Source organism: Bufo gargarizans, unplaced genomic scaffold (assembly GCF_014858855.1).
Source record: "Bufo gargarizans isolate SCDJY-AF-19 unplaced genomic scaffold, ASM1485885v1 original_scaffold_2135_pilon, whole genome shotgun sequence".
Taxonomy (NCBI): domain Eukaryota; kingdom Metazoa; phylum Chordata; class Amphibia; order Anura; family Bufonidae; genus Bufo; species Bufo gargarizans.
Window position 1 is genome coordinate 207,317 of NW_025334659.1, and position 14,868 is coordinate 222,184.

The following is a 14,868-nucleotide window of genomic DNA, read 5'->3' on the forward strand; positions in this document are numbered from 1 at the left end:
CCAGATTTGGTGTCCAATGGTTCAGACTTCTGGATGCCTATAAAGGATAGATAGACAGACAAACATTGATTTTTATAATATGCATTATAGGTGCTATCACCATGAAAAACTAAAATTTGACTCATGGAGGCCAATAACAAATTATATGAAAACTAAGCTTGGGGGCTTAAAGGGTTTGTCCGAGGTATTCTTTTTTTGACAAAGTTCTCTGGCCTGAGTGGTTTCTACTAGTGTTGATGGAGCACCAAAGTGCTAGGGTGCTCGGGTGCTCGAGGAGAACACCTCTACCGAGCACCCGAGCACAATAGAAGTCAATGGGAGAACCAGAGTATTAAACCTGGCACCCCCTGCTCTGAAGAGGGGAGGGTGTCTGGTTCACATGAAAAGGTCAGAAATTGATGGAAACACCACTGAAATGGTTCGGGAACAGCATGGGGAGGATGTCTGGATGCATCTTGGACTCCCAGGTCGCTGCTGGGAACGATATTGTCCAAGTAGTACACCACTTTTACAGACTGATAATAATACGCACAAAACCGAAGATAAAATCAAATTTAGAGAAAAAATTGTTAGAAATAGGGTTGATCGAACCCGAACTGTAAAGTTTGGGTTCGTACCGAACTTTAGGATTTTTTGACCCCGAACCCGAACATTTCAGTAAATGTTTGGGTTCGAGTTCGGTGTTCAGCGATCTAATGGCGCGTGTTGAAAAGCTGCAGGGCAGCCAATCAACAAGCGTTTAACTCGTGTGCCCTTAGAAGCCATCACAGCCATGCCTACTATTGGCATGGCTGTGATTGGCCAGAGCACCATGTGACCCAGCCTCTATATAAGCTGGAGTCATGTAGCGCTGCACGTCACTCTGCTCTGATCAGTGTAGGGAGAGGATGCTGCTGCTGTGAGGGAGACAATAGGAAACAATTCTGGTGTTCTTGGTGTTAAATCTGCAAACTACAGCGATTATTTTTGTGGGTGCTATGCTACATTGTTGTACCCATGAGCCCAGTGCCACAGAGCAATAAGCTTTAATCAGTCTGTTTGTTAGGATAGTGTCGGCGACCATTTTTGCAAGTGCATGTGTGCCAGGGACATTACTTTAATCCTGTTCTGGTAGCTCAGTGGGCGACATCTAGCCATTTTTTAAGGACACCTGCACTGCATATGTGCCAGGGGAAGGGAAAATAATATACCCCAGGGGTTGACATATTCACATTTTTTTCTGTGAACTACCCCTGTGCTGAATATCTGACAGGGAAAATCGAATTATTAAATCCGTCTGTTAGATTCCAGGGGGACAAATTCCCTTTTTTTTGGCGGTCAAGTACCCCTGCGGCCTGCAGTGCATACCTGCCAGTGAAAGTAATTCAATTACATTAGTCTGTCACATATTTGTGTGACCTAAAGCGATTTTTTTCTATTTCTGACACCGACTCTGCATATCTGACAGTCCAATACAACCAGTCAATACTGCTGTTACATTGTCGGTTGACAAATTAACATTTTTTGTGCTAGAAAGTACATTTTTTGGCCTGCGCTGCATTTCTGTCAGTCCAATAAAACCGTTAAAGACAACTGTTACATTGTTGTTTGAAAAAAGCACCCATTTTGTGTAAGATACTACATTTTTGGCCTTTGCTGCATTTGTCACAGTCCAATGAAACCAGTCAATACTGCTGTTACATTGTTGGTTGACAAATTCACATTTTTTGTGACCGTGAAGTAATTGTATAAAATTCGCCTGTCACACTGTTGTGTGACCTCAAGAAATGTTTCCTCTTTATGACACCGGCACTGCCTTACTGTCAGTGAACTTAATTGTTGACTATTGGCGGTTACATTGTCACCTGACATAAACCATCTGTTAGTTTGGTGGGTGAACGCAAAGAATCAGGAGAGCATCAAATAAGGGACGTGGCCCCGGCCGTGGTGCTGCTGGTGGAGCTCCTGTTGAAGGGAGAGGATGTGGTCAATCTGTGCCAGCTACACGCACAAGTGAAACACCTTCCTCAGGTGCGAGTAGAAGACAGAACCTGCAGCAGTATTTGTTTCGGGCCGAATGCTGCTCTACGAATGGTGAGGCCAGAACAAGTACAGACCATAGTAGATTGGCTGGCTGACCATGGCTCCAGTTCCTTCACATTGTCTCCTACCCAGTCTCCTGCTGAAAGACCACAGTTGGAACCTGCAGCCGATGTCCATCAGTCTTTCACCTCACCCCCTTGCAAATCAGCCAAGCAGTCTGAGCCCCAAGTCATGCAGCAGTCTCTTCTGCTTTTTGATGACTCTGTGAGCAGGGTTTCCCAGGCCCATCCACATAGCCCTGCCCCAGAAGTGGAAGAGACCGATGCCCAACCACTTATCTTTCAAGATGAGTAGATGGGAGGACCATCGCAGCACGTCTCGGATGATGACGAAACACAGGTGCCAACTGCTGCGGCTTTCTGCAGTGTGCAGACCGACAAGGAGGGCAGGGGTGAAGACTGGGTGGAAGATGATGTGGAGGACGATGAGGTCCTCGACCCCACATGGAATCAAGGTCATGCGAGTGACGTGTGCAGTTTGGAGGAAGAGGCGGTGGTCGCACAGAGCCACCAGCACAGCAGAAGAGGGAGCAGGGTGCAAAAGCATCTGTTACATTCTTGGGCGACATTTTTCAATTTTTGCTGTGAATAAACCCCTGCTGACAGGGACCTAAATTTCAAAAATTTGTCTGTTACATCGATGGTTGACATTAACCCATTTTTGCCGATGAAAAACCCTTGCTCTGCATTGCTGACAGGGAACTAAATTTAGTAAAAACATCTGTTACTGATCGGAAGATGCACGACTACAAGCACACGCTGATGATGGCATTCCCACCTGACAGCGGGGGCACAGTGGAAGCACAAGGAGAAGGCAGAGGAGGAGGAGGAAGAGGTCGCCAACGCAGCTGGGGCACCGCCAGCACCTCAGAAGGCAGGGTTAGCATGGACGAAATGTTGAAAAGCTTTGTCAGCATGCCACAACAACCAGCATCACCAGCTGATATGGAACGTCTTAGCAGGAGGCAGCATTTCAGCAACATGGTGGAGCAGTATGTGTGCAGACGCCTACACGTACTGAATGACGGGTCTGCCTCCTTCAACTTCTGGGTCTCCAAATTGGGCACATGGCCTGAGCTTGCCCTTTACGCCTTGGAGGTGCTGGCCTGCCCTGCAGCCAGTGTATTATCTGAACGTGTGTTTAGCACGGCAGGGGGCGTCATCAGAGACAAGTGCAGCCGCCTGTCCACAGCCAATGTGGACAAGCTCACGTTCATTAAAATGAACCAGGCATGGATCTCACAAGACTTGTCCGTACCTTGTGCAGAATAGACGTGTATATTTCCCAATGTTTTGGGGTCTACCCAAATTTAAACAAAAAAAATAAAAATAAAAAACAAAACAAAAAAACAGTGTTGGCTACATCCTCCTCCACCGCCGCTTCCACCTACACGGCCACATCCACAGCCTCCTCAACCTCCTACTCCATATGGACCTCTTCCTCCTAAATCAAGATTATTAATTTTCACTTTTACGTATTTTATGTTATTTTGAGTCATTTCCCTATCCACATTTGTTTGCAGAGCACTTGCCATGCTCCTAACCACATTTTGCTGCCTTTTGCAGCCCTCTAGCCCTTTCCATTACTTTTTTAGAGCCATTTTAGTGCTCCAAAGTTCGGGTCCCCATTGACTTCAATGGGGTTCGGGTTCAGGGTCAAGTTCGGGTCCAGAACTCCAAATTATTTGTGAAGTTAGGCCGAACCCACCGAACCCGAACTTCCAGCTGTCTGCTCAACTTAAGTTAGGAAACATTCTTTCCTGTATATTTACTTGCATATAAAGTGCAAGTGCTGCCAAAAATTACAAGGAGGAGGCACTCCGATACAACCTGTATATCACATAAAGGAGGACCTCATTCAATTGTTCAATTAGTGTGTACAATTGTTCAGATAGTGTGACTCGAACACTCATAAAGCCTATGCACTAAGGTAAAGGGCTGCCAAAAATTATACACACCCTTGAAAAATTATTATTGATGGCCTGCTGGTTACCCTTAAAAAAAAAACATTTGGAGCAAGGGCCTGCAGGTGACCCTCTGAAACATTATAGACAATGGCCTGTTGCTGAGCTGACCATCTAAAAAATTAGGGGTGAGGGTCTACTGCTAAGCTGACCATCTAAAACATTAGGGTTGAGGGCTTGCTGCTGAGCTGAACATCGAAAAAATTATGGTTGAGGGTCTGCTGCTGAGCTGACTCTCTAAAATATTAGGGGCGAGTGCCTGCTGCTGATCTGACAATGGAAAAAATTATCAGCGAGGGCCTGCTTCTGAGCTGACCATATAAAACATTATGGGCGAGGGCCTGCTGCTGAGCTGACCATCTAAAACATTAGGGGTGAGGGCCTGCTGCTGAGCTGACCATCGAAAAAATTATGATTGAGGGCCTGCTGTTGAGCTGACCATTTAAAAAATTATGGTTGAGGGCCTGCTGATGAGCTGACCCTCTAAAACATTAGGAGTGAGGGCAGCCTAATACGCATGTTGATATGATGGAGGAGGAGGACAAGAAAAGGAAGATTGAATCACATACCCTTTTTTGTGGTGAAAGGGGTGCATGGGAATATAGTGTATTCAATATATCATAAAAGCAACATTTAAAGTGCCTTTATCTTCAGCCGCTTTCCTCTGGTGGAGTGGAGAAGTCAGGAGAAATCCAGGCCTTGTTCATTTTGATAAGAGTCAACCTGTCAGGATTTTCAGTTGAAAGTTGGATGCGCTTATCAGTTATTATGCCCCCAGCTGAACTAAATACCTGCTCTGACAAAATGCTAGCGGCAGGGCAGGCCAGCATCTCCAAGGCGTAGAGCGCCAGTTCGTGCCACGTGTCCAGCTTGGACACACAATAGTTGTAAGGCACAGTGGGATCACTGAGGACACTGACACGGTCTGCTATGTACTCCACCATCTTCCAAAACATTTCTCTCCTTGTGACACTAGGCCACGCATCAGGGTGAGGTTGCTGGTGGGGTGTCATGAAACTGTCCCAGGCCTTGGAGAGTATTGCCCTGCCTCTGTTGGAACTGCTCTGTGTTCCTCTCGTCTCCGCTCCTCGGTTGCCCAAGGAACTACAGTCGTGGCCAAAAGTTTTGAGAATTGCATAAATATTGGAAATTGGAAAAGTTGCTGCTTAAGTTTTTATAATAGCAATTTGCATATACTGCAGAATGTTATGAAGAGCGATCAGATGAATTGCATAGTCCTTCTTTGCCATGAAAATTAACTTACGGTAATCCCAAAAAACCTTTCCACTGTATTTCATTGCTGTCATTAAAGTACCTGCTGAGATCATTTCAGTAATCGTCTTGTTAACTCAGGTGAGAATGTTGACGAGCACAAGGCTGGAGATCATTATGTCAGGCTGATTGGGTTAAAATGGCAGACTTGACCTGTTAAAAGGAGGGTGATGCTTGAAATCATTGTTCTTCCATTGTTAACCATGGTGACCTGCAAAGAAACGCGTGAAGCCATCATTGCGTTGCATAAAAATGGCTTCACAGGCAAGGATATTGTGGCTACTAAGATTGCACCTCAATCAACAATTTATAGGATCATCAAGAACTTCAAGGAAAGAGGTTCAATTCTTGTTAAGAAGACTTCAGGGCGTCCAAGAAAGTCCAGCAAGCGCCAGGATCGTCTCCTAAAGTGGATTCAGCTGCGGGATCGGAGTGCCACCAGTGCAGAGCTTGCTCAGGAATGGCAGCAGGCAGGTGTGAGCGCATCTGCACGCACAGTGAGGCGAAGACTTTTGGAAGATGGCCTGGTGTCAAGAAGGGCAGCAAAGAAGCCACTTCTCTCCAAAAAAACATCAGGGACAGATTGATCTTCTGCAGAAAATATGGTGAATGGACTGCTGAGGACTGGGGCAAAGTCATATTCTCAGATGAAGCCTCTTTCCGATTGTTTGGGGCATCAGGAAAAAGGCTTGTCCGGAGAAGAAAAGGTGAGCGCTACCATCAATCCTGTGTCATGCCAACAGTAAAGCATCCTGAGACCATTCATGTGTGGGGTTGCTTATCATCCAAGGGAGTGGGCTCACTCACAATTTTGCCCAAAACACAGGCATGAATAAAGAATGGGACCAAAACACCCTCCAACAGCAACTTCTTCCAACAATCCAACAACAGTTTGGTGAAGAACAATGCATTTTCCAGCACGATGGAGCACCGTGCCATAAGGCAAAAGTGATAACTAAGTGGCTCGGGGACCAAAATGTTGACATTTTGGGTCCATGGCCTGGAAACACCCCAGATCTTAATCCCATTGAGAATTTGTGATTAATCCTCAAGAGGCGGGTGGACAAACAAAAACCCACTAATTCTGACAAACTCCAAGAAGTGATTATGAAAGAATGGGTTGCTATCAGTCAGGAATTGGCCCAGAAGTTGATTGAGAGCATGCCCAGTAGAATTGCAGAGGTCCTGAAAAAGAAGGGCCAACACTGCAAATACTGACTCTTTGCATAAATGTCATGTAATTGTCGATAAAAGCCTTTGAAACGTATGAAGTGCGTGTAATTATATTTCACTACATCACAGAAACAACTGAAACAAAGATCTAAAAGCAGTTTAGCAGCAAACTTTGTGAAAACTAATATTTGTGTCATTCTCAAAACTTTTGGCCACGACTGTACATACTCTGCTGCCAGCATTGTCAGCTTGAAATATTTGGAGCAAATTTTCTCCAAGGACCTTCTGGTATTGCACCATTTTGCTAGTCCTCTCCACCATAGGAATGAGAGATGAGAAGTTCTCTTTGTAGTGGGGGTCGAGAAGGGTGACCAACCAGTAATCGGTGTTGCCTAAAATGCGTATAACACGAGGGTCACTGGAAAGGCAGCATAACAAAAGTCAGCCATGTGTGCCAAAAGAAAAGACTTTGCTGTTCTCATCAGGAAGATAAATCTCCTCATCCTCTTTCTCCTCTTCGGCCCATCCACACTAAACAGATGGATTAAACCTGCTGTGTGTACTACCCTCTGTAGCAGAAGCAATTGTCTCCTGCTCCTCCTCCTCCTCATCATCATCCAATTTGCGCTGAGAAGGGGAACTGAGGGTGGTTGGCTATCACCCTATGTACTGTCTTTCCCCATTTCCACCTCTTCCACATGCAAAGCGTCCGCCTTCATTGTGAGCAGCGAGCGTTTCAGTAGACACAGAAGAGGGATGGTAATGCTGATAATATCGCCGCTCACCATCTGTTTTGATTCCTCAAAGTTGCATAAAACCTCACAGAGGTCAGACATCCATGACCACTCGTCACTTTTGAAGAGCGGAAGCTGACCGTAAAGGCGACGACCATGTTGCAGCTGGTATTCCACTACTGCCCTCTGCTGCTCACAAAGCCTGGCCAACATGTGGAACATGGAGTTCCAGCGCATGCTCACGTTGCACAGCAGTCGGTGAGCTGGCAATTGCAAGCACTGCTGCAGAGCTGCCAGACCGGCGGCAGCTGTAGATGACTTTCGGAAATGGGCACACACACGGCGCACCTTCACCAGTAGCTCAGGCAAATTGGGGTAGGTTTTGAGAAACCACTGAACCACTAAGTTGAACATGTGGGCTGGGCATGGGATGTATGCGAGCTTGCCGAGTTACGGCCATTATCAGACACAACCATGCCTGGTTCTAGGTTGAGTGGTGAGAGCCACAGCTCAGTCTGGTCCCTTATCACCTGCCACAGCTCTGCGGCAGTGTGCTGTTTGTCACCTAAACATATTAGTTTAAGCACGGCCTGTTGCTGCTCCCCCACTGCAGTGCTACACTGAGTCCAGATACTGACTGATGGCTCACTGGTGCTGCAAGATGATAATTCAGAGGTGGAAGTGGAGAAGGAGGTGGAGGAGGAGAAGGGTTGGTTGCAGCCACTAATGTAAGTGGTGGCCAAAATCCTGATGGAAGTAGGGCCTGCAATACTTGGTGTCGGTAGCACCTGTGCCATCCCAGGGTACGACTCGCTCCCGGCCTCCACAACGTTCACTCTGTGTGCCATCAGGGAAATGCAGCATCCCTGGCCACAAGCACTTGTCCATGTGTCAGTCCTTAAGTGGACCTTCCCAAAAACTGCGTTGGTCAGGGCACGGGGGATGTTACGGGACACATGCTGGTGTAAGGCAAAGACGGCACACATTGAAAAATAGTGGAGGCTGGGGACTGAGTAACGAGGGACCGCCGCCGCCATCAGGCTGCGGAAAGCTTCAGTGTCCACAAGCCTAAATTGCAACATTTTCAGGGCCAGCAATTTGGAAAGGTGCTTATTTAGCGCTATGGCCTGTGGATGGGTGGCTGGGTATTTGCTCTTTCGTTCAAAGGCCTGGGGTATGGACATCTGTACGCTGAGCTAGTATACAGAAGTGGATGTGCTAGCTGATGGTGTAACACCCCAGAGTTGTGTTTGGAAACGCTTTACCCCGCTACAACCTGTTAATGTATTTACCTTGTCATCTTGTGTAATTTCACGTAATATTTTCACAAATGTGCATTGTAAAGCCTTGTAAATATATATTGCTGTAATTTATATGTTCACCAGCAGGTGGCAGCAATGTGTTCAGCAAGGACTTAGCCAGTTTAGTGTTTCTGAACTTGAATAGTTCATTACAGTTTAGCTCCCCCCTCTATGAGCAGAAGTGGGCTGGCCCATATCCTGCCTCATGGGGAGGGAAGGAAGTTAGAGTTCGTGTGCCAGCCACCCTGGCTAGGGGAAGGCTGTGCGTGTAGGAGCTCCCAGATATAGGGATCCAAAGCCAGGATCTTGTCTCGGCTGAGACAATTGATCATCATCCCCAGCCTAAGCTTTGCAGCCTCAGCTGTAAGAAAGCAAGCAGCCACCTTCAGTTACAGGAAGAAGCATACCCTGAGACAATAGCTGTGAGTACCGTCCAGAGACCCCAGGAGAAGCCAAATTCCTCCTCAGCAAGTCAATTCCCAAGACAGCAGAAGATAAATAGTGCAGAAGATAAATTCCTGCCACATTACAGAGCCATAAGCAGACGTCCCTTTCCTGCAAAAGCTCCAGGCACACAATAGAGCAGAATATAGATTCCTGCCACAAATTGCCAATACCTGCTGGGACCAAAGACTAATGCTGTATCTCGCTTGGATGAAAGCTGCAACTAGTAAAGACAAGTTTGAATTTTACCCAAGGTCTGGATCTCAATTTCTGCTGCAAATTCCTCTATTACTCCTACTAGCACCACACTCAATTTATTGCAAGTGAGCCAGGATCCAGGAGTCCAGCCGCACCCAGGTAGGAGACACCGTTGACACTATTGCCATTACCACACAGAGACATTACACCACTCTGGCAATTCTACCCTGGGGAGTGAGTTATAACACCTTGGAGGGTCCTGTGTTAGTACCCTGCGCACGCTTCAATTGGCGTCACAAACAAAACTATAGATTATTAAGCCCATATCCTGACCGACTGCATAATTTGGCGTCTGTGTAACCGTACCACGGTCCGGCTCATTGCAATGGTGCTTGCGAAGGTCCAGGTTAAGGACGGGAGGCATCCGGGCCTGCGTCTTGGACAGGGGATTGGCCAACACGTAGCACAGGGGAATAGGAGGCAGTGGTGTGACCCGCAGACACAGATTGTGGACCCAGGCGTTCGGCCAACCTATTAGGGTGCTTTGATGCCATGTGGCGAATCATGCTGGTGGTGGCGGGGTTGCTAGTGTTCACGCCCCTGCTTATTTTGGTACAGCACAGGTTGCAAATGACAATTATTTTATCGTCCGCACTTTCCTCAAAAAAGCGCCAGACTGCGGAACACCTAGCCCTTGGGAAGGAAGATTGCCGCAAGGGGGTTCTCCGGGGAACAGTTGCAGGCCTGTTTGGTGTGGCCTGCCTTCTCCCTTTTGGCTTCCCACTGTCTCTTTCAGCCTGTTGCAGTGCTGCGGATCCTTCCCCCTCTGTACTGCTGTCCTCGCTCGGCTTGCCACCTTCCCAGGTTGGGTCAGTGATTTCATCTTCCACCATCTCCTCTTCCACTTCCTCACTCTGGTCATCCTCCTGACTTGTTGACCTAACAAGAACCTCACTTATTGACAACTGTGTCTCATCCTCATCATTAACCTCTTGAGACACTAATTGCCGTTCTCCACCGTCATCTTCTTGTGATTGTGGATGCTCAAGAGTTTGGCCATCAGTGCACACGATCTTCTCATGTCCCTCTTCAAGAGGGCTTGGCGAGAGGCCCAAATCAAGGAATGGCGATGAAAAGAGCTCCTTGGGATATCCGAGTGTGGGATCAATTGTTTACCAATGCTCTCCATGGTGGGAGGAAGGAGGATCAGGGTGAGGATTCTGTTAACCAGACTCTTGTCTACTGAGACTGGACTTTGTGGAAGACAGGGTGGTGCTTACCCAAGTGGAAGGATTATCTACTGCAATCCAACTGACCACCTGCTTGCACTGGTGTGACTTCGAAAGTGGTGTCCTGCGCCGCCCTGCAAACTGGGTCATGGCCTCTGCGTGCACCATCAGCAGCACGGCCACTTCCTCGTCCCTTACTGCTCGCCTTCTGCATATTAAATGGTATATATGCTTACAAGTATGTCACACGTACAGTAGCGCAGGTTTTGTAAGTGTATGCGCAAATAAATTAAACTGAATGTCACAGATATTTAGGATGGGCAAACGTTATACAGGAGATGTAGCGCAGGTAATGTTGCTGTCACCAGCGGCTAATAAAAAATTTCAGGGAAAATCATTGATATTTATGATGCACAAATGTTATACAGGAGATGTAGCGCAGGTAATGTCACTGTCCGCAGTGTCTACGGAAAAAGTACACTGGATGTTACAGATATTTTTAGAATGTGCACATGTTATGCAGGAGATGTAGCGCAGATAATGTCACTGTACGCAGTGTCTATGGAAAAAGTACACTGGATGTCACAGATATTTTTAGGCTGCGCACACGTTACACAGGAGATGTAGCGCAGATAATGTCGCTGTCTGCAGCGGCCAAACAATTGCGAGCTATTTAGCGCAGGTTGCTGCCAGATACAACTATAGTCCTTAAAAGGACTTTTGGGTCTCTAACACCAACCCTGCCTAACAAAAAAATAAAATTCTATTCCCTACACTATCTGTCCTTTCTACAGCACAGCTCTCCCTGACTAAGACTGGCCGAACCACGTGTCATCGGGTGCTTTATAGCTCCCAATGACGCGTTCCGGCCAGCCAATCACTGTAATGCCAGTAACCAACATGGCTATGCCATTACAGTGAGTGTCAGTACTTATCTGCACACTTATTGGCTGCGTAGCAGCCCACAAACGTGCCTGGAGGAGACTTGAGCATTGCGCTCGAGCACACACAGTATTCGGCCGAACACCGCGATGTAACGAGCATCGCGATGCTCGAGCCGAACTAGAGTTCGGCCGAGCATGCTCGATCATCACTAGTCTCTTCACTCAGGGAGTGGTCTCTCTGGCTTGAGTGGCCATACACTGCGACCACTGAGGTCAATGATTGTCTTTAGCAGAATACGGGATGCCAAAGCAATATGTAATAGCTGCAGCCCAAGGATGGAGCAGCGGCACTAGATACGAGAGGCCACTGGAACCTAAAGTAAGTTTTTCACTGTTTTAACAGCAACCCAGCAGGTTAGATCAATAATACCGTATAACACCTCAGACTTCCCCTTTGAGAAGAAGTAGGCTCAAGTTTCTGTACATATCACAAGGAGGCTTCATTATTGCTATTATGGACTGATGGGCAGAATGTACTTCCCCTTCCATATAATGTAGGAGATACTATGGATATGGTCAGACTGACCTACCACAGTACCTGAGGATCTTCTAGGAGGGCTTAGGTTTTCACACAATAATGGACCACAAAAGCAGAAGGCAACCACAACTGGTGGTGACTTTGGAGACAATCATTTGCTGGGTCTATTTCGTATGGGATGATTCACAAATAACGTACAGCATTAGATTACATTGATGATAGATGGATGTGGTGTCTACCCAAGAATATATCTAATTAATTTACAGTGACTTGATTGCCTCCAACCATCTTTTATCCATTGTTCCACATGGAAGAGGGCCAACCATTCCCTTTTTATGGGGACATGTTGGAAAATCACTGTGTTCTGTTTTTTTTATGGACAAAGGAAGAAGGCAGGGATGTAACTAGTAACCATGGGTCTCCATGCCAAACTGGGCTCTACTATGACAATCTTGTATTACGATATGAGGTTCTTTCCCCCTTTTCTGGATACCCCATTTTATCTAACCCTGGTATCTTCAGTCAGTAATGTCAATATTGTGGGAATCCTCACTATTAACATAAAGTATTTTTTTTAAATCTGTTTGCAATATAGGTAAGGCAGAAGTCAGCGTTTTAAACATGGTGCCCAGTGAGGAGCATAGCTGGCGCTATAGCTGGCTGGTGACTGCCAGATTATACAGCACACATCTGCCATCAGTGCCCGTGAATGAAGATAACTTTGATCATGGACTTTAAACTCCTCAGATTCCAGGGTTAATTGTGACCACGGCATCTGCAGTATCATTTACCCAGAGCATCTGCTGGGAGTGGGCTGCTCCTCATGACAAAACAGTTCCCGAAACAAGATTACAGGAACTATTCAGTTGCTATGGCATAGAAGCACAGCAATTTCACCATAAGAAAAAAAAATGATAAAGCATTGCAGTCTTTGGTATAATCAATCCAACAATTGCATGTTCAAGTCCTCCACAGGGGGCTAAAAATAAAGATAAAAAAGTTTCTTGAGCCCTTTATGATGCATCGATTGTCCATTTTTGTGTTTTCGTCTTTTACTCCATGTCTTACTGGAGCCATAATGCTTTATCTTTGCTTTCACATAGCAATTTGATTAACTCATACTGACCCGTAGAATAAGGTCTCAATGTCATTTTTGTCACATAGCGAATGCTACAACCCCTCCCCCATCACCCAGGGGAAGGGTGGAATTGTGTTTTTTTTTTTCAGATTTTACCCAACAAAGATTTTTTTTCTATTTTCCAATACATGATAAGGTAACTTAAAAAAAAGAAAAGTTTTCCCATAAAACATAAGCCCTTACATGGCTGTGTGAACATTACAAAAAGAAAGAAAAAAAAACGTGTAAAAAGGAAAATTTGACACTCCATAGGGTGTCAAGGGGCAGTCAGGGAAATCCCATTATTTATCTTAGAATAAAATGTTATCGAGAGCGGAATGAAGGGTCTTATTCTTGAAGTCTTCTTCCTGTTTTCATAACTGTAGAAGAATTCTCTCTCGAGGAGTTCATATTACATCATTTTTTAAATTTGCATTCAACATTTTCGTAAAGCAAGAAGTTATAATTTTTGGTCTTCAGCCATACACTAAAAAAATCAATGAGGATAAGTATTTATATATATATATATATATATATATATATATCTGCAAAGAAGTAAGAATGCTTTCAAAAAGTATTTTTATCAGTTAAAGTGTAACTGTCATTCTTTTTTTTATTTTGTAATGTATAGGGGCAGTGATACCGACCATTTTTGTAATATACTTTAATTACTGAAATCGTACACTTCTATTAGAAAAATAGCTGTAAAGTGGCCCATTTTGAGCCTTAGACTGTTTACATAACACAGTCAGTGTTAGCAGGTCTCCACTTTTATGTAAACAGAAGACAGAGGAGCGTTGCTAAGGCTCAAAATGGGCCACTTTACAGCTATTTTTCTAATAGAAGTGTACGATTTCAGTAATTAAAGTACAGGGAGGACCATTTATATGTATACACCTTAATAAAATGGGAATGGTTGGTGATATTAACTTCCTGTTTGTGGCACATTAGTATATGTGAGGGGGGGAAACTTTTCAAGATGGGTGGTGACCATGGTGGCCATTTTGAAGTCGGCCATTTTAAATCCAACTTTTGTGTTTTCAATAGGAAGAGGGTCATGTGACACATCAAACTTATTGTGAATTTCACAAGAAAAACAATGGTGTGCTTGGTTTTAAGTAACTTTATTCTTTCATATGCTGTGAAGATACGAGATGTGCAGCACCTGAAACTGCGGATACTGGAAGCCTGTGCTCGCATTTCTCCTGCGGTGTTGCTATCAGTGTGTGAAGAGTGGGAGAAGAGGGTTGCATTGACAATCCAACACAATGGGCAGCACATTGAACACATTTTATAAGTGGTCAGAAACTTGTAAATAACTCATGAAAGAATAAAGTTACATTAAAACCAAGCACACCATTGTTTTTCTTGTAAAATTCACAATAAGTTTGATCACAAAAATGGTCATGATCACTGCCCCTAAACATTACAAAAATAAAAAAAGAATGACAGTTACACTTTAACAAAATGAAAAGTGAATAAACAAGAGAAATCTAAACTCAATCAGTATTCAGTGTGGTTATCATTTGCCTTCGAAACAGCATCAATTCTTCCAGGTATACTTGCACAAAGTGAGGGGTTTTGTAGGGTTTTATGGAGGTGTGTGATTAACCAATTATGTAAAACAGTTGGAAATGGTCTCCATTTTCATATGTAGGTTCAAACACATTCATTAATTGAAAGAGAAACAGCTGTGTAAGAGGCCTAAAACTGGGAAACAGAAACAGCCAAATTCTTCTACAAAGGTGAGGTTGTGGAAGACAGTTTTATGTCACAGGTCATTCCGGGACAAGACTCAGCACAGCAACAAGATACAACATTTGTATCTGGGTTTCTCCTAGGCAAAGATTTCGAAGCACAAAGAAACAGGATATATTGAGGGTCATAGATGGAGTGGTTGGCCCAGGAAACCTAGTGCAGCAAATGAAAGGCA